The 16322-nt window shown below is 36.5% G+C and overlaps 1 non-coding gene across 1 annotated transcript; it reads left to right on the forward strand.

Moving 5' to 3' along the window:
* Positions 1-15970: 15970 nt before the first annotated feature.
* On the forward strand, positions 15971-16077 carry LOC141703982 (small nucleolar RNA R71). The gene has a single exon (XR_012567775.1). It is a non-coding gene; the product is annotated as a small nucleolar RNA R71 (small nucleolar RNA).
* The last annotated feature ends 245 nt before the right edge of the window (positions 16078-16322 follow it).

The raw sequence follows: 16322 nt of genomic DNA on the forward strand, positions 1-16322 counted from the left end.
TAAAAATAAATAATATATAAAAAATATTAAATATTTACATAAAATATATTTATAATAAAAAAATAAAAAAATAATAGAGACTCGATAAGGCTCGCGAACCTTACGAGCCGAATAATTTGAATCTCGAGCTCGGCTCGGTTAAAAATAAGAAAAAGCTCGACGAGTCGAATTCAATTTTTTTATGACCCGAGCTCGAGTAGCTCACGAACAGTTTGGCTCGTTTACACCCCTAGCTCATACCAAGTACCTGTTTTGTTACACCCATATCCTTCATCTCAAACTCCGCAGACATATGTCTCTTTAACCAGTTGATTTCCCCCATGTTTGATCCTGCTATCAACATGTCATGAACATACAACAACAATATGATATAAGATGAATCAAACTGCTTAAAGTAACAACAATGATCCATAGCACTCCTCGTGTACCCATTCTTCATCATAAAACTGTCAAACTTCAAGTACCATTGTATTGGTGCTTGCTTCAAACCATAGAAGCTTTTTATAAGCTTGCAAACAAGATTTTCTTTCCCATCTACATCGGGTTGAACCATGTAGATGTCTTCCTCAAGATCACCATGTAAGAACGCGGTCTTAACATCTAGTTGCTCTAGATGTAACTCCTCTGCAGTCACAATACTCGTCTTGTATCTCTTGTTGCCATCATGTTCTTCTTTGATCCTGAACACCCACTTATTATTAAATCCTTCTTTCCTGTTGGTAAAGACCAAGTTGTTAGTCGCTAAATACGCGCTAATAATACACGCAAGTATACGCGTTCGCAAGTAATATGATGTAAATCAGATTCGTTCCCACAGAGACTGGCTTGGCTAACTAATTAATTTATGCACTTAAGCAACAATATATGGTTATTATTCAATGCTAAGACGATAACAAGTTGAGGTTGTTTATAACTAAGAATGAAACTAACAATTATAACTAAGGGAATAAGATTAACTGAATTAATATATATATGACAAATATGAGATTCTAACTTCATTAAATACTTCATTTAATAGCCTTTTCATTCTTAACCTTAGCATGTAACAGTGATGACACTAATCAGATAACATGAAACTGATAAACGCCAACTTTCGTTGCACGAATACCATACTACCAGACATCCACAAAAGAGATAGAAGCTGAATAGACACCAATTATATTGAGATCCTATATGTCTATAGAATTTGACAACATAACGGTTTAAGCACAAGTTATCTATATTGATTACATAGGGTAAGTAAGATGGTTAAAAATACCCACGCATCATGCATAACAAACACATGAACCTACGCTAGCATGGTAAGTTCTAAATCCTTAAATTCACTTTCGCTTCATTAAGAATTAACACACTATCTTATAAGTTCGCGACGCTCATAAGACGAATACGCACAACCAATACTAGTTTATCATACAATCACCACACGCTAAGGTATCGAAATAATTTAACTAAAGAAATCCATAAATAAATATGCTAGAACCCCGCGATAACGATTAGCCCATAATCGGATCATCATCAACGTAGGCTCCGATGAAAGCATGGTATTATAAATGTAGTCTTTATAATGAATAATTAAACAAAGTTAACACAAGAGTATAGGTTCAACAAAATAAGAAACGAGCATCCAAGATTACAACTCAAAATAAAGATTCATAAGAATAAACTAGATCATCTTCGCCTTTGTTGAATTGTGCTATAGGTCTCTTGACGTCTTCTTCTCAGCTCTGATATGTCTCTGACTTGATATATTATGAAAAACGATCTAAAGTTGTTTATATAGCAGCCCCATGCAATGTAGAATTCTTTCTCTCAAAATCCAAGTAGAAACAAGATTCTGCTATCCCGACACGGCGCGGCCGCGCGCTTGATCAGCGTGGGTGCGCCGGCTCTCTAATGTTTGGGCGCGGCCGCACGCTTGATCAGCGCGGGCGCGCTGGGCTTCTGTCAAAACTTTGACTTCTTCTTTTCCTTGCAGATTTGAGCTGGTCTTCGCCGGCTTTATTCCTTGGACACCATCCTAACACCATATTAGCATCAAATCAATGCTAATTCACCTGATTCTCAGATTAATGCCTGAAATGCAAAAACACTAGAAAATACTTTAAAACACCAATAACTTGAGTACAAATACACCAATTCAAAGCTTTACGGAGTGTAATAAAGGTCATAAATGCCACTCAACATACCCCCAAACTTGAATCGATGTTTGTCCTCAAGCATAAACAGACTAAAAAATAAGAAATAAAAATGCATGAATACAACTAAATGAATGCAACGATCCCCATAGAATAACTAAACCAATCAACAAGCAACACCTCAGCAAATGCAGTTATTCGCATAAAGATCAACCAACTCTCACAAATCAATCTACAAACCAAAGACGTGCGTGTGTGCAACTGCTTGTAGATATACTATCGCAACTAGATCAGCTATCATGACTCACTACTTATCAAAATAATATAAATTTTATAAATTGAATAAAAGCTAGACTCAAAATAACTTATAACACTTCAATTCTTATATCGGAGTTTAATATGGATTCACGCGTTTATTCACAAGAAAACAACACAAATATGCTTATTTGATCGTGCCATGAGTGAGGTCCACAAAAGACTTATACAATAGTACCGATATAGCGAGCGTTAGGTTAGCGGATCTCAGACTATAAAAGCCTTAGGTCACTAGGCACAAAGTCCCCTAAGAACTTAATAACTCAAGTACTAATGAGCCCACTCATGATCAATTATACATAACACATATTTTTTTCAAATTTCTGAACGAGTGCGTTTCGTTCAATCTCGCTCAACCATAGACTACTCATATAAAATGAGTTGGCTACTAGCCATTTGACACCTAGTCACACAACTAGCAATGAAATCCAATTTTCTCCAATTTTAAAAATCCATGCTAATTTATTATTAAGATAATATTCTAAATTCTAAATATAAACAAGCGATTAAACCTCGACAAATAAATAAACCATGACCATGATCTAGCACTCTAGCAACCTATAAGACTTAGTGAAATACATTTTTCTCTAGCATGCAAATCAATTCAATAAGACTTAACATCACTAAATACGACATCACTACACTAGCATCAATATCACAGATTAATCGGGAAAATCATCTAAGGGATCATGTTATTATGCAACTGCATGCAACTATTGAAGGGTTTTTAACACATAAAGGAACGAAAATGTAAATTTAAATCTTAAAAAATCGAAACCCTCCGCAAGATCCATGCGAAAAATAATATTTAATTCGTAGTTCAGTATGTTTACCTTAAGAAGCTTTATGTTAATGGAAAGATGGAGGTCTTGAATGATCACCACGTAGCCCGTCGCTGGAACGATCTACGTCTTGAAGGTATCCACACGAATGATCGCCCAGAGGATGGGTGTGTACTAGCACGTTCTTGAGGCCGCCTTCTTGCTCTCTCTATCTCTCTTCAAGCTGCTAGGGTTTATGTTTTATCAAATAAAATGTGTAACCCTAATTCTATTAGAAAAAAATATTATATAGGCAAGAGCTAATGGGCCTCCAACCCTAAACTTAATTTTAGAGTTATTATTATTATTAAATTCGAAATTCTAATTTATGTATTATTAAGTCTCACTTAATCATCCAATAACTTAATTTCAGATTTAATATTAAATTCAAATTTCCTATTTATTTAATTAATTAAGTCACACTTAATTAATAACAAATAATTCGAATTACTTACATTTAATTTAAATCCGAATTTAAATTAAATAATCCTCCAATCATTCTTTGTGCGACCCTTTAGGTTATTATTACGTTGACAACAATTTCAAATCTAATTTAAAATCATAAACAATGAGCGGCATCTAGTAATACATCATTGTTATCCAAGTAATAATAATTAAATCGGTGATCGATTAAACCTTTTGTGTATAATGTACAATGTACTATAATCCTTTTAACCATATATTATAGATTAAACTCGAGGCATGTTATGTGTCATCTTCTTCATAATTTAATCCAGGTTTCCTTGATCGATGAGTAGACTATAACATCAAATCAATATTTGAGCATGACCATGCATTTCATAGTCTAACTAACACAAGAGGCCAATAATATCACTCCTAAAATAGGAGGGTTAAATCATTTCTAGATCATTCATATTTCTCATATGATTCATAATATACCCAATATACACTTTTATCATCACCCGGTTAAAGGTAACTTCTAATGCAACCAAAGTATATTAATTCTCATATAGAAATATAATGATTTCAAGTCTAAGGACCAATCATCATTATCACTGTGAGAATTACTTATGACACAACAGACATATAGAATCTCATATTGGGTCTTCCAGCACCATGTATATAATACATGTGCCTGTGTTTTGACTTTAGTATCACTATATCTATGATCAATGAGATGTGATCATCAGTCAACATTCACACTAGTCTTAATGCATTATTATTGTCCCTTAATAATAATACTCGACTAGGGATCTTTAGGAATATCGATACTATTCTCATAATCTCATTTCTAAGTCACGTACTTAGAGATATAAAATTTCATATCATATTCCAAGGACATTTATTAATCTAGCATCATATCGCAGAAAATAAAGATATAATAAATTACTAAAGAATAATCCATATAATCAGAATTAATAATCGAAATGGTTCATAATATAAACATAATAGTGTTGTCTCTAGGGCACAAACACTAACAATCTCCCACTTGCAATAGAGCCAATCACCCATGTATCTAATACCCATGGAACAAGTATGACCTTCGTGCTTTTGCTGCGACAAAGCCTTAGTCAATAGGTCTGCAACATTATCATCAGTATGTACTTTACATATATGTAAATCTCCTCTTTCATTAATCTCTCGAAGGAGGTGATATCTCTTAAGTATATGCTTTGCCTGAGAATGGGACATTGGTTCTTTAGCCTGCGCGATGGCTCCATTATTATCACGGTAAAGATCAACTGGATCTGTGATCGATGGAACCACACCAAGTCCCGTTATGAATTTTCGTATCCAAACAGCCTCTTTGGCTGCTTCACTGGAAGCAATATACTCAGCTTCCATTGTAGAATCAACTACTGTCTCTTGCTTTGAACTCTTCCAGCTTACAACACCTCCATTAAGGAAAAACATAAAACCTGTCTGAGATACTAAATCGTCTCTGTCTGTCTGAAAGCTGGCATCAGTGTAACCCTTTACAACCAGCTTACAACCAGCTTATCATCTCCTCCATACACCAAGAATGAATCTTTAGTCCTTTTCAAGTACTTAAGAATATTCTTGACTGTTGTCCAGTGACCCTCGTCAGGATTAGACGGGTATCTGCTCGTCATGCTCAAGGCATACGAAACATCAGGTCGAGTACATATCATCGCATATATTATAGATCCAATTGCCGAAGCATATTGAACTTTGCTCATACGGCCCTTATCATCTAGTGATTTAGGGCGGTTGTCTTTTGAGATCAATATCCCATGAGATATTGTGACATATCATTTTTTTGCTTCTTGCATCCCAAAACGATGCAATACTTTGTCAATGAATGTACTCTGACTTAGGCCGATTAATTTCCTTGATCTATCTCTATAGATCTTGATCCATAATATATAGGTAGCATCACCTAAGTCCTTCATCGAGAAACTATTTCCCAACCAAGTCTTAACAGCCTATAGAGAAGGTATGTCATTCCCTATTAGTAATATGTCATCTACATATAGTACTAGGAATGCCACGTGGCTCCCACTAACCTTCTTATAAACACACGGTTCATCTTCATTTTGAATAAAGCCAAATTCTTTGACTGTTTCATCAAAATGACGATTACATCTCCTTGAGGCTTGCTTCAATCCATAAATAGATCGAAGCAACTTACAGACCATCTTAGCAAACTTGGGATCGACAAAACCCTCAGATTGTATCATGTATACATCCTCTTCAAGGCTCCCATTTAAGAAAGCGGTTTTGACATCCATTTGTCAAATCTCATAGTCGTAGTAAACAGCTATTGCTAGCAAAATCCTGATGGACTTGACCATAGCAACTGGTGAAAAGGTCTCATCATAGTCTATACCATGAACTTGTTTGAAACCTTTTGCCACCAGTCGCGCTTTATAGGTCTGTACTTTACCATCCATGTCAGTTTTCTTCTTGAAAACCCACTTGCACCCTATAGGTTTTACCCCTTCAGGTGGATCAACTAAAGTCCATACTTTATTTTGATACATGGATTCCATTTCGGATTTCATGGCCTCTAGCCATCTCTCGGAGTCTGGACTGTTCATAGCATCTTGGTAGGTAAGAGGCTCATCATTATCTATGAGCATTACATCATCATCTTGAGTCAAGAGAAATCCATAATATCTCTCTGGCTCATGACGAGCCTTACTAGATCTACGAACAACCTGTATTTCCGGAGCAGGAACATCTTGATATACTTCCTGCCCATTTTCCAACTCTGGTTCAATATTATTTTGTACAACTCGATCTTCATCGAGATCTATAGTCCTCCCACTAATTTTCTTTGAAAGTAACTCTCTTTCAAGAAATACAGCGGTTTGAGCAACAAACACTTTGTTCTCGGTAGGATTATAGAAACTATACCCTTTAGTTTCTTCAGGATATCTCACAAAATAACATTTATCCGATTTTGGTCCCAGCTTGTCAGACACCAAGCGTTTCACAAACGATTCGCATCCCCATACTTTCATAAAAGACATGCTGTGACGTTTCTCGGTTCATATCTCATATGGAGTCTTTTGAACCGATTTAGTTGGAACTCAGTTTAGTGTATATGCAACCGTTTCTAGAGTATAACCCCAGAAACTTATTGGAAGATCTGTTAGACTCATCATCGATCGCACCATGTCCAATAAGGTATGATTTCTCCTCTCAGAAACTCCATTCCATTGAGGCGTTCCAGGAGGAGTAAGTTGTGATACGATACCACACTCCTTCAAGAAACCTTTAAACTCGAGGCTTAAGTATTCTCCTCCACGATCTGATCGTAGAACTTTTATACTTTCCCATATTTGCTTTTCCACTTCAGCCTTGTATTCTTTGAACTTTTCAAAAGAATCAGATTTGTTCTTCAAAAGATACACATATCCATATTTACTGAAATCATCAGTAAAAGTAATGAAGTAGTAAAAGCCACATCTTGTCGTCGTACGCATTGGACCACTTACATCACTATGTATAAGTCTTAATCGTTCGGTGGCCCTTTCACCTTGTCTGGTAAAAGGAGCTTTAGCCATTTTGCCAATGAGACAAGATTTGCATTCTTCGTATGATTCAAAATCAAACTTATCCAAGTAACCATCTTTATGTAATTTGGAAATGCGTTTCTCATTTATGTGACCTAAACGACAATGCCAAAGGTATGTTTGATTTGAGTCTTTTATCTTAATACGTTTATTATCATTATTTATGTTATAGACAGGAGTATCTAAATCAAGAACATATAAACCATTAAACAAACGTGCAATCCCGTAGGTAACATTATTGAATGAAAATGAACAACTATTGTTCTGAATCAAAAACGAAAAACCTTTCTTGTCCAAACAAGAAACCGAAATAATGTTTCTGCAAATCGCAGGCACGTAAAAACAGTTATCTAGTTCTACAACAAGCCCAATGGGCAACGATAAACGATAAGTCCCTACAGCTAAAGCAGCAACCTTTGCTCCATTGCCAACTTATAGGTCGACTTCTCCCTTCGCCAATGTCCTACTTCCCTGCAGTTCTTGCACATTTATACAAAAGTGAGAACCACATCCAGTATCTAATACCCAAGATGTAGAAGTATACAAATTGACTTCAATAACATAAATACCTGAATCAGAAGCAGTAACAACAACCTTCTTCTTCTTCAGACCCTCCAAATAAGCATGACAGTTCCTCTTCTAATGACCTGGTTTTTTGCAATAGTGACAATCACCAATCTTTGGAACACCACCTTTAGGCTTCAAAGCCTTGGTCGGATCAGGTTTCAGATTGGCATTCGATTTAGATCCCATCTTCCTCTTGCCTTTCCATTTACCCTTTCCTTTGGCCTTCCCTTTATTCACCATCAACATGGGAGCAGGGGATGTCTTCTGAACGTTGGTCTCAGCAGTTTTCAACATAGCCAACAGTTCGGTGGGGTTCTTATCTATCTTATTCATATTGTAATTCATTACAAATTGAGAATAACTGATGTTTAAAGATTACAAAATTAGGTCAATCTGGTGCTCCACAGCAATTGGGGCACCCAACTTGTCAAGGTACTCAATATACCCAATCATTCTTAGAACATGCAGTCCAACCGGATCACATTCTCCCTGCTTACATGCATGCAACGATTTGAAAGTATCAAACCTCTCTTGACGAGCCTGTCCTTCAAACATACATTTAAGGTGCTCAATCATATCATAAGAATCTATATTCTCATGTTGTTTCTGAAGTTCAGCACTCATGGTCGCTAACATGAGACATTGAACATCCGTGTCATCATCGATATGTTTCTGATAAACATTATGTTGAGCACGGGATGCTCCTTCAGTGAGAGGTTCATAGCGAGGGATATCTATGACATAGAGTTTGCGCTCTTGTTTGAGGACAATCCTCAAGTTCCTCTGCCAGTCAAGGAAGTTTGTTCCCGTCAGCTTGTCCTTCTCAAGGACTGATCGCACAGAGAAGTTGTTTGAATTGATTGTCATTTGATATCTACAATGTTTAAAATGCATAAGATAAATTAGTTTATAAAGGATTATTAAATTATGTTCAAGTGATTATTCATATATATTCAAAATATATATCTCCCATTATTTTATCAAATTAATAGCTCTAACTATTAATTCAGAAAGAGTATCTTCTATATACTTTCTAGTGAGCCAAAATCCAATTTTTCACAACATTTTAGTTCAGCTTTGGCTTTACTCCTAAAACATGATTCAATAAGGTAGACAACATTTGTCAATTATATCAACTATATAACTCTTGGACAGTTTAGTGGAACAACATTTATTCTTATTTATCCAATAAATCTCACCAAACTCTATGCCTCTAAGTTCACAATCTTATTGTGGTAACTTAGTTAAGTTAAAACCCAAAGGTTTAAAAAGTATCATATACTTCAACACGCCGTCCCACGATAGACGGGAGTACTTCGCTCTGGCGAACCCACTCCTTATCGATCTAGGGATTAACGCGTTGGATATGTTGGAAGGCATCTAAATAACTTAATATAAATATTATGGTTTTGTTAGTATTATAACGATCATGATCCCATCATAAAGAGATTCCCAATCTTTCCTTGAATAAAATACTTCAAATCAATACTCGTCAATGGTTTGATTTCTAGGTAGTGGAGGAGTCACATCGGTCTCGCTTAAAACCCACAGCCTTACAAGTTCTATGACCCCGTTGTTGACAAAATCGCCCCATATCGGAAATAAAGAAGATTCATATTTCATTCCGTGTTTCATAAACACGAGAATCTCATAATCGTTTGTAAATTTTAAAATCTTGAGTCCTTACAGATTTTATCTTGTTTAGGCATGGCATGGGTGACGTATCTAATACATACATTCATGCATGATTAATCTAATTAAAGCATGCATCATTAACTATTCTATACATACATTCATACATCAATATGTAAAGTGCAATAAAGTAAATGTGTTTGGTTATGGCCACATCCTATGTGATCTTTATCAAGCTCATGATAAAGATCAAGGTCAATCTAATATGGTGATGGAAATAAATACAACTACTTATTACATAAGTCTTCTTCTTTGTTTAGACTTCTTGTATGCCTTGTCTTCTTCTTTGAATCACCTCCATTGGATAGCCTTCTTGAGTCTTCAATTACATTATATGATTGAAAGTAAAACTAATCTAATGAACTTACAAGAATAACTCGAGTTACATTCGAGATTTATGATTACAAAGATTGACGACATGCAAGTCATATTCAAAACCAAAACCAAAACCATTACACTAAGGTCGAAAGGCCATAACCATCCACCATGCTCTACAACACATAAAAGCATGTTAAAACACATAATCTGATCTTAACATGTCATATTATCCATGATCTAATCATAAAAAAAATATGACAAAAATCAGAAAAATCAGAATCAAATCAGAAAAACAAGAATCACTGTTTACGGGCAGTAAACGACGTCAAACGCCTCACAGACGAGTCGTTGATAGCTTTAGCTATCAGTTTTGTTCATACGCTCGTTTACCTATGGAATATGGTATTCGTTTGCGTAAATCGGACACTAGACCCAGATTTCAGCAAATCTGTAGCAGCCAATTTAGAATCCGTATCTAATATGATTCTCATAATTAGAACAAACATAAATTATGTATATATCAGTATATATACAGATTACATAATCATCTTATAATTATACAACTCACATGAATATCATATATTCAAAACCATACATATACAAGCATATTATATCAACATCAAATCATGGCGAATCACGTACATGCTCATATATCGAAAACGGTTAAACACATAAACGAATTAAAAACTTTTCGCAAGTAACTCTGATGACATTGACGGGTTTTTAGCATATAAACGCAACGAAAACGTAAGTTTAATTCTTAAAAAATCGAAACCCTCCGCAGGATCCATGCGAAAAATAATATTTAATTCGTAGTTCAGTATGTTTACCTTAAGAAGCTTTACATTAATGGAAATATGGAGGTCTTGAATGATCACCATAGCCCGTCGCTGGAACGATCTACGCCTTGAAGGTATCCACACGAATAATCGCCCGGAGGATGGGTGTGTACTAGCACGTTCTTGAGGCCGCCTTCTTACTCTCTCTATCTCTCTTCAAGCTGCTAGGGTTTATATTTTATCAAATAAAACATGTAACCCTAATTCTATTAGAAAAAGATATTATATAGGCAAGAGCTAATGAGCCTCCAACCCTAAACTTAATTTTAGAGTTATTATTATTATTAAATTCAAAATTCTAATTATTGTATTATTAAGTCTCACTTAATCATCCAATAACTTAATTTCGGATTTAATATTAAATTCGAATTTCCTATTTATTTAATTCATTAAGTCGCACTTAATTAATAACAAATAATTCGAATTACTTACATTTAAGTTAAATCCGAATTTAAATTAAATTATCCTCCAATCATTCTTTGTGTGACCCTTTAGGTTATTATTACGTTGGCAACAATTTTAAATCTAATTTAAAATCATAAACAATGAGCGGCATCTAGTAATACATCATTGTTATCCAAGTAATAATAATTAAATCGGTGATCGATTAAACCTTTTGTGTATAATGTACAATGTACTATAATCCTTTTAACTATATATTATAGATTAAACTCGAGGCATGTTATGTGTCATCCTCTTCATAATTTAATCCATGTTTCCTTGATCGATGAGTAGACTATAATATCAAATCAACATTTGAGCATGGCCATGCATTTCATAGTCTAACTCAAACAAGAGGCCAATAATATCACTCCTAAAATAGGAGGGTTAAATCATTTCTAGATCATTCATATTTCTCATATGATTCATAATATACCCAATATACACTTTTAGCATCACCCGGTCAAAGGTAATTTTTAATGCAACCAAAGTATATTAATTCTCATATAGAAATATAATGATTTCAAGTCTAAGGACCAATACATCAGTACCACTGTGAGAATTACTTATGACATAACATACATGTAGAATCCCACATTGGGTCTTCCAGCACCATGTATATAATACATGTGCCTGTGTTTTAACTTTAGTATCACTATACCTATGATCAATGAGATGTGATCATCAATCAACATTCACACTAGTCTTAATGCATTATTATTGTCCCTTAATAATAATACTCGACTAGGGATCTTTAGGAATATCGATATTATTCTCATAATCTCATTTCTAAGTCACGTACTTAGAGATATAAAGTTACATATCATATTCCAAGGACATTTATTAATCTAACATCTTATCGCAGAAAATAAAGATATAATAAATTACTAAAGAATAATCCATATAATCAGAATTAATAATCCAAATGTTTCATAATATAAACATAATAGATGTACTGATTGTTACAAGATGAGACAAATGGCCCCATGAAGTCAATTCCCCAAACATCGAAGACCTCAACCTCGAGAACCACATTAAGAGACATCTCATCCCTCTTAGACATATTACCCACATCTTGACATCGATCACATTTCAAAACGAACTGATGAGCAACTTTAAACAAGGTTGGCCAAAAGAAACCTGCTTGAAGAATACGAGCTGTTGTCTTTTCTCCATCATAATATCCTCCATAAGCCGTTGAGTGGCAATCTCGAAAGATCCCCCCCATTTAGCTGTAAGGAATACATCTCCGGATGATTTGGACAGCTCCTTGCCAAAAAAGAAATGGCTCATCCCACATATACCACTTCACTTCATGTAGAAACTTCTTCCTGTGAGCATAAGATAAGTCGGGAGGCATGATATTACTCACAAGGTAGTTCACAATATCTGCAAATCACGGTTCTTCTTCTTGCACTCTAAACAGCTACTCATCGGGAAAAGACTCTTTTATCAATGTCTTATCTAATGAAGTAGCATTAGGGTTCTCTAGACGCGAGAGATGATCAACGACTTGATTTTCAGTCCCCTTTATGTCCTTGATCTCTAGTTCGAATTCTTGAAGCAAAAGAAACTATCTAATCAATCTAGGCTTTGAGTCCTTTGAGACGAGATAACAAATTGCAGCGTGATTAGTGAAAACTGTCACCTTAGTCCCAAGTAGATAGGATTGAAATTTTTTGAAACCATAGACAATAGCCAAAAGTTCTTTCTCCGTAGTAGTATAATTCAGTTGAGCACCATTTAGGGTCTTGCTAGCATAATAGACCATATGAAATATGTTGTTCTTCCTTTGCCCAAGATATGCTCCAACTGCATAGTCACTTGCATCGCACATCATCTCAAAAGGTTCATTCCAATCAGGTGTAGTTATGACAGGTGTCGTGATTAAACTCTTCTTCAATATCTCAAAAGCTGCAAGACACTCGTCATTAAACTTGAAAGGGACATCTTTCTCTAGCAAACTGCATAACGGCTTCAAAATCTTAGAGAATTCTTTGATGAAACGCTTATAGAAACCCGCATGACTGAGAAAACTGCGAATTCCCTTAACAAAAAATAGATAGAGGAAGATTCTCAATGCCCCCACCTTGGCTTTGTCCACCTCAAGACCCTTACTAGAAACCTTGTGCCTAAAAAATAATGCCTTGTCGCACCATAAAGTGACATTTTTCCCAATTGAGAACTCGATTGGTCTCAACACACTCTTAAGAACGTGTCCAAGATTTTGCAAGCATTCATCAAAAGAATCGCCAAATACAGAGAAATCGTCCATGAACACCTCCATATTCTGACCAATCATATCGGAAAATATGGCCATCATACATCTCTGGAATGTGGCTGGTGCACCGCACAGACCAAAAGAAACTCGTCTGAAGGCGAAAGTACCAAATGGACAAGTGAAGGTAGTCTTCTCCTGATCTTCTGTAGCAATACAAATTTGATTGTACCCCGAATAGCCATCTAGAAGACAGTAGTACTCATGACCAGCCAATCTATCAAGCATATGGTCAATGAAGGGAAAAGGGAAGTGATCCTTCCTAGTAGCCTTGTTCAGCTTCCTGTAGTCCATGCAAACTCTCCACTCCGTGACTGTTATTGTAGGAATAAGCTTATTCTTCTCATTTGCTACCACAGTAATTCCACCTTTCTTTGGCACACATTGAACTGGGCTCACCCATGAACTGTCATAGATAGGATAGACGATTCCTGCATCTAGCCACTTAAGAATTTCCTTCTTCACTACTTCCTTCATGATCGGATTAAGTCTTCTTTGCTGCTCGACCGTAGGCTTGCTACCTTCCTCTAGCAGAATTTTATGCATGCAATAAGAAGGGTCGATTCCCTTGATATCTGTTATAGTCCAACCGATTGCCGATTTGAACTCTCTCAGAATCCTCATAAGCTTTTCCTCGTCACTACCTGAAAGGTTAGATGCAATAATAACAGGCAAAGTAGATGCATCACCTAAAAATACATACCTCAAATTCTCAGGTAAAGGCTTAAGCTCAAGAGTGGGAGCTTCCTCAATATATGGCTTGAGGCGTTTAGGAGCTTTGTTCAATTCCTCCATTCCAAGAGATTCAAAAGGCATATTAATCTTCCTCTTCCAGGGAGAAGCATTCAAGTATTGTAATTGTTCTTCACCATCGTCATCTTCACTATCTGAATTTTTTAATAAGGCTTTTTCTAAGGCATCGGACCTTAACAATTGATCAAGTTCTGAAGTAATCACAGAATCGACCAACTCCACCTTTAAGCACTCATCATTTTCCGTAGGAAATTTCATAGCATTGAACACATTAAAAGTTACATCCTGATCTAGCACTCGCATTGTGAGCTCACCCTTCTGCACATCTATCAAGGTTCGGCCAGTCACCAAGAAAGGTCTTCCCAAAATTATGGGAATCTTTTTATCCTTCTCGAAATCAAGAATGACGAAATTAGAAGGGAAGACGAGTTTATCAACCTTGACCAAGACATCCTCCACAATACCTCGCGGATATGTAATAGAACGTCCGGCCAATTGCAAAGTCATATAAGTTGGTTTTGGATCAGGTAAGTCCAACTGCTTGAAGATTGACAAAGGCATCAGATTGATGCTAGTTCCCAAGTCACATAAGCATCTGTCAAAAGACATTTTTCCAATAGTACACCGAATAGTGAAGCTTCCTGGATCCTTAAGCTTCGGAGGCAACTTCTGTTGCAGCACAACACTGCATTCCTCCGTGAGAGCGACTGTCTCTAAATTATCTAGCTTCACTTTCCGACAGAGAATACCTTTCATAAATTTTACGTAACTAGGCATCTGCTCAAGAGCCTCAGCGAAAGGTATATTGATATGAAGTTTCTTGAACACCTCCAGAAACTTCACAAATTGCTTGTCTAGCTTTTTCTTCTGCAGCCGCTTAGGAAAAGGCGGTGGAGGATTGATCTGTTTCTCCCATGTATTACCCTCAGGATGAGTGTGCTGAACAGTAGTCTTCTTTGGTTCCACTTCTATTTCCTGCTGCTCTACTTCTTTCTCAGCCCCAGCTTCTTCAGTCAACATTTGAGTTTGTTCAGGATTCGCAACCTTTCCAGACCTCAAAGTGATTGCCTTTACCTGCTCCTTAGCTTCCCTCTTTCCTGGAACTTCAGTATCACTAGGTAGTGTACCAGGCTGACGATTTAGCAAGGCATTGGTAATTTGCCCAATTTGATTTTCCAAGGTCTTGATAGAAACAACTTGACTCTTGCACATAAGCTTCAACTCCTCTAATTCAGACTTTTCATTAGCTTGTTGCAGCTGAAGTTGTTGTCTTGGTGCATATTATGGTTGCTGAAAACCAGGGGGGTTGTATTGCTTAGCTGGATATTGCTGATAAGGCTGTTTAACCGCATTCTGAGCGTTGCTCCAACTGAAATTAGGATGATTGCGGTTGTTGGGATGATAAGTGGCTGGCACAGGTTGCTGCGAACGCTGAAAGTTGCTCACGAACTGAGCTTATTCACTAGAAATTATGCACTGATCAGTCTCATGGGCACCAACACAAAGCTCACAGACACTGGGGATTTGATTAACTCCATAATTAGCCAAAGTGTCCACCTTAATCGTCAAAGCCTTTAGTTGGGCAGCTATAGCAGTTGCTGCATCCAACTCCAGAATTCCTGCTACTTTTCCCTGAGTCAGTCTCTGAGAAGGATTCTGGTATTCATTAGCAGCCATCAGTTCAATCAATTCATAAGCTTCATCGTAGCTCTTAGCCCACAAGGCTCCTCCTGATGCTGCATCGAGCATGGGTCTAGAAGTAGCAGCCAATCCATTGTAGAAATAATTAATAATCATCCAATCAGGCATGCCATGGTGTGGGCACTTCCTTAGCATCTCCTTATATCGATCCCAAGCCTCACACAGAGATTCTCCAGTTTGCTGAGCAAACTGAGTAAGAGCATTCCTGATTGCAGCAGTTTTCGCCATAGGGAAGAATTTAGTGAGAAACTTTTGAGCAAGATCTTCCCAAGTGGTGATAGACCCTGCTGGTAGAGAATGTAACCAACACTTAGCTTTGTCCCTCAGAGAGAATGGGAAGAGTTACAGCTTGATAGCATCTGCAGTCACATCATTGAACTTGAAAATGTCGCAGATCTCGATGAAATCCCTGATGTGCATGTTGGGGTCTTCAGTAGGAGAACCCCCAAACTTAACTG

Source organism: Apium graveolens, unplaced genomic scaffold (genome assembly GCF_009905375.1).
Source record: "Apium graveolens cultivar Ventura unplaced genomic scaffold, ASM990537v1 ctg7274, whole genome shotgun sequence".
NCBI lineage: Eukaryota > Viridiplantae > Streptophyta > Magnoliopsida > Apiales > Apiaceae > Apium > Apium graveolens.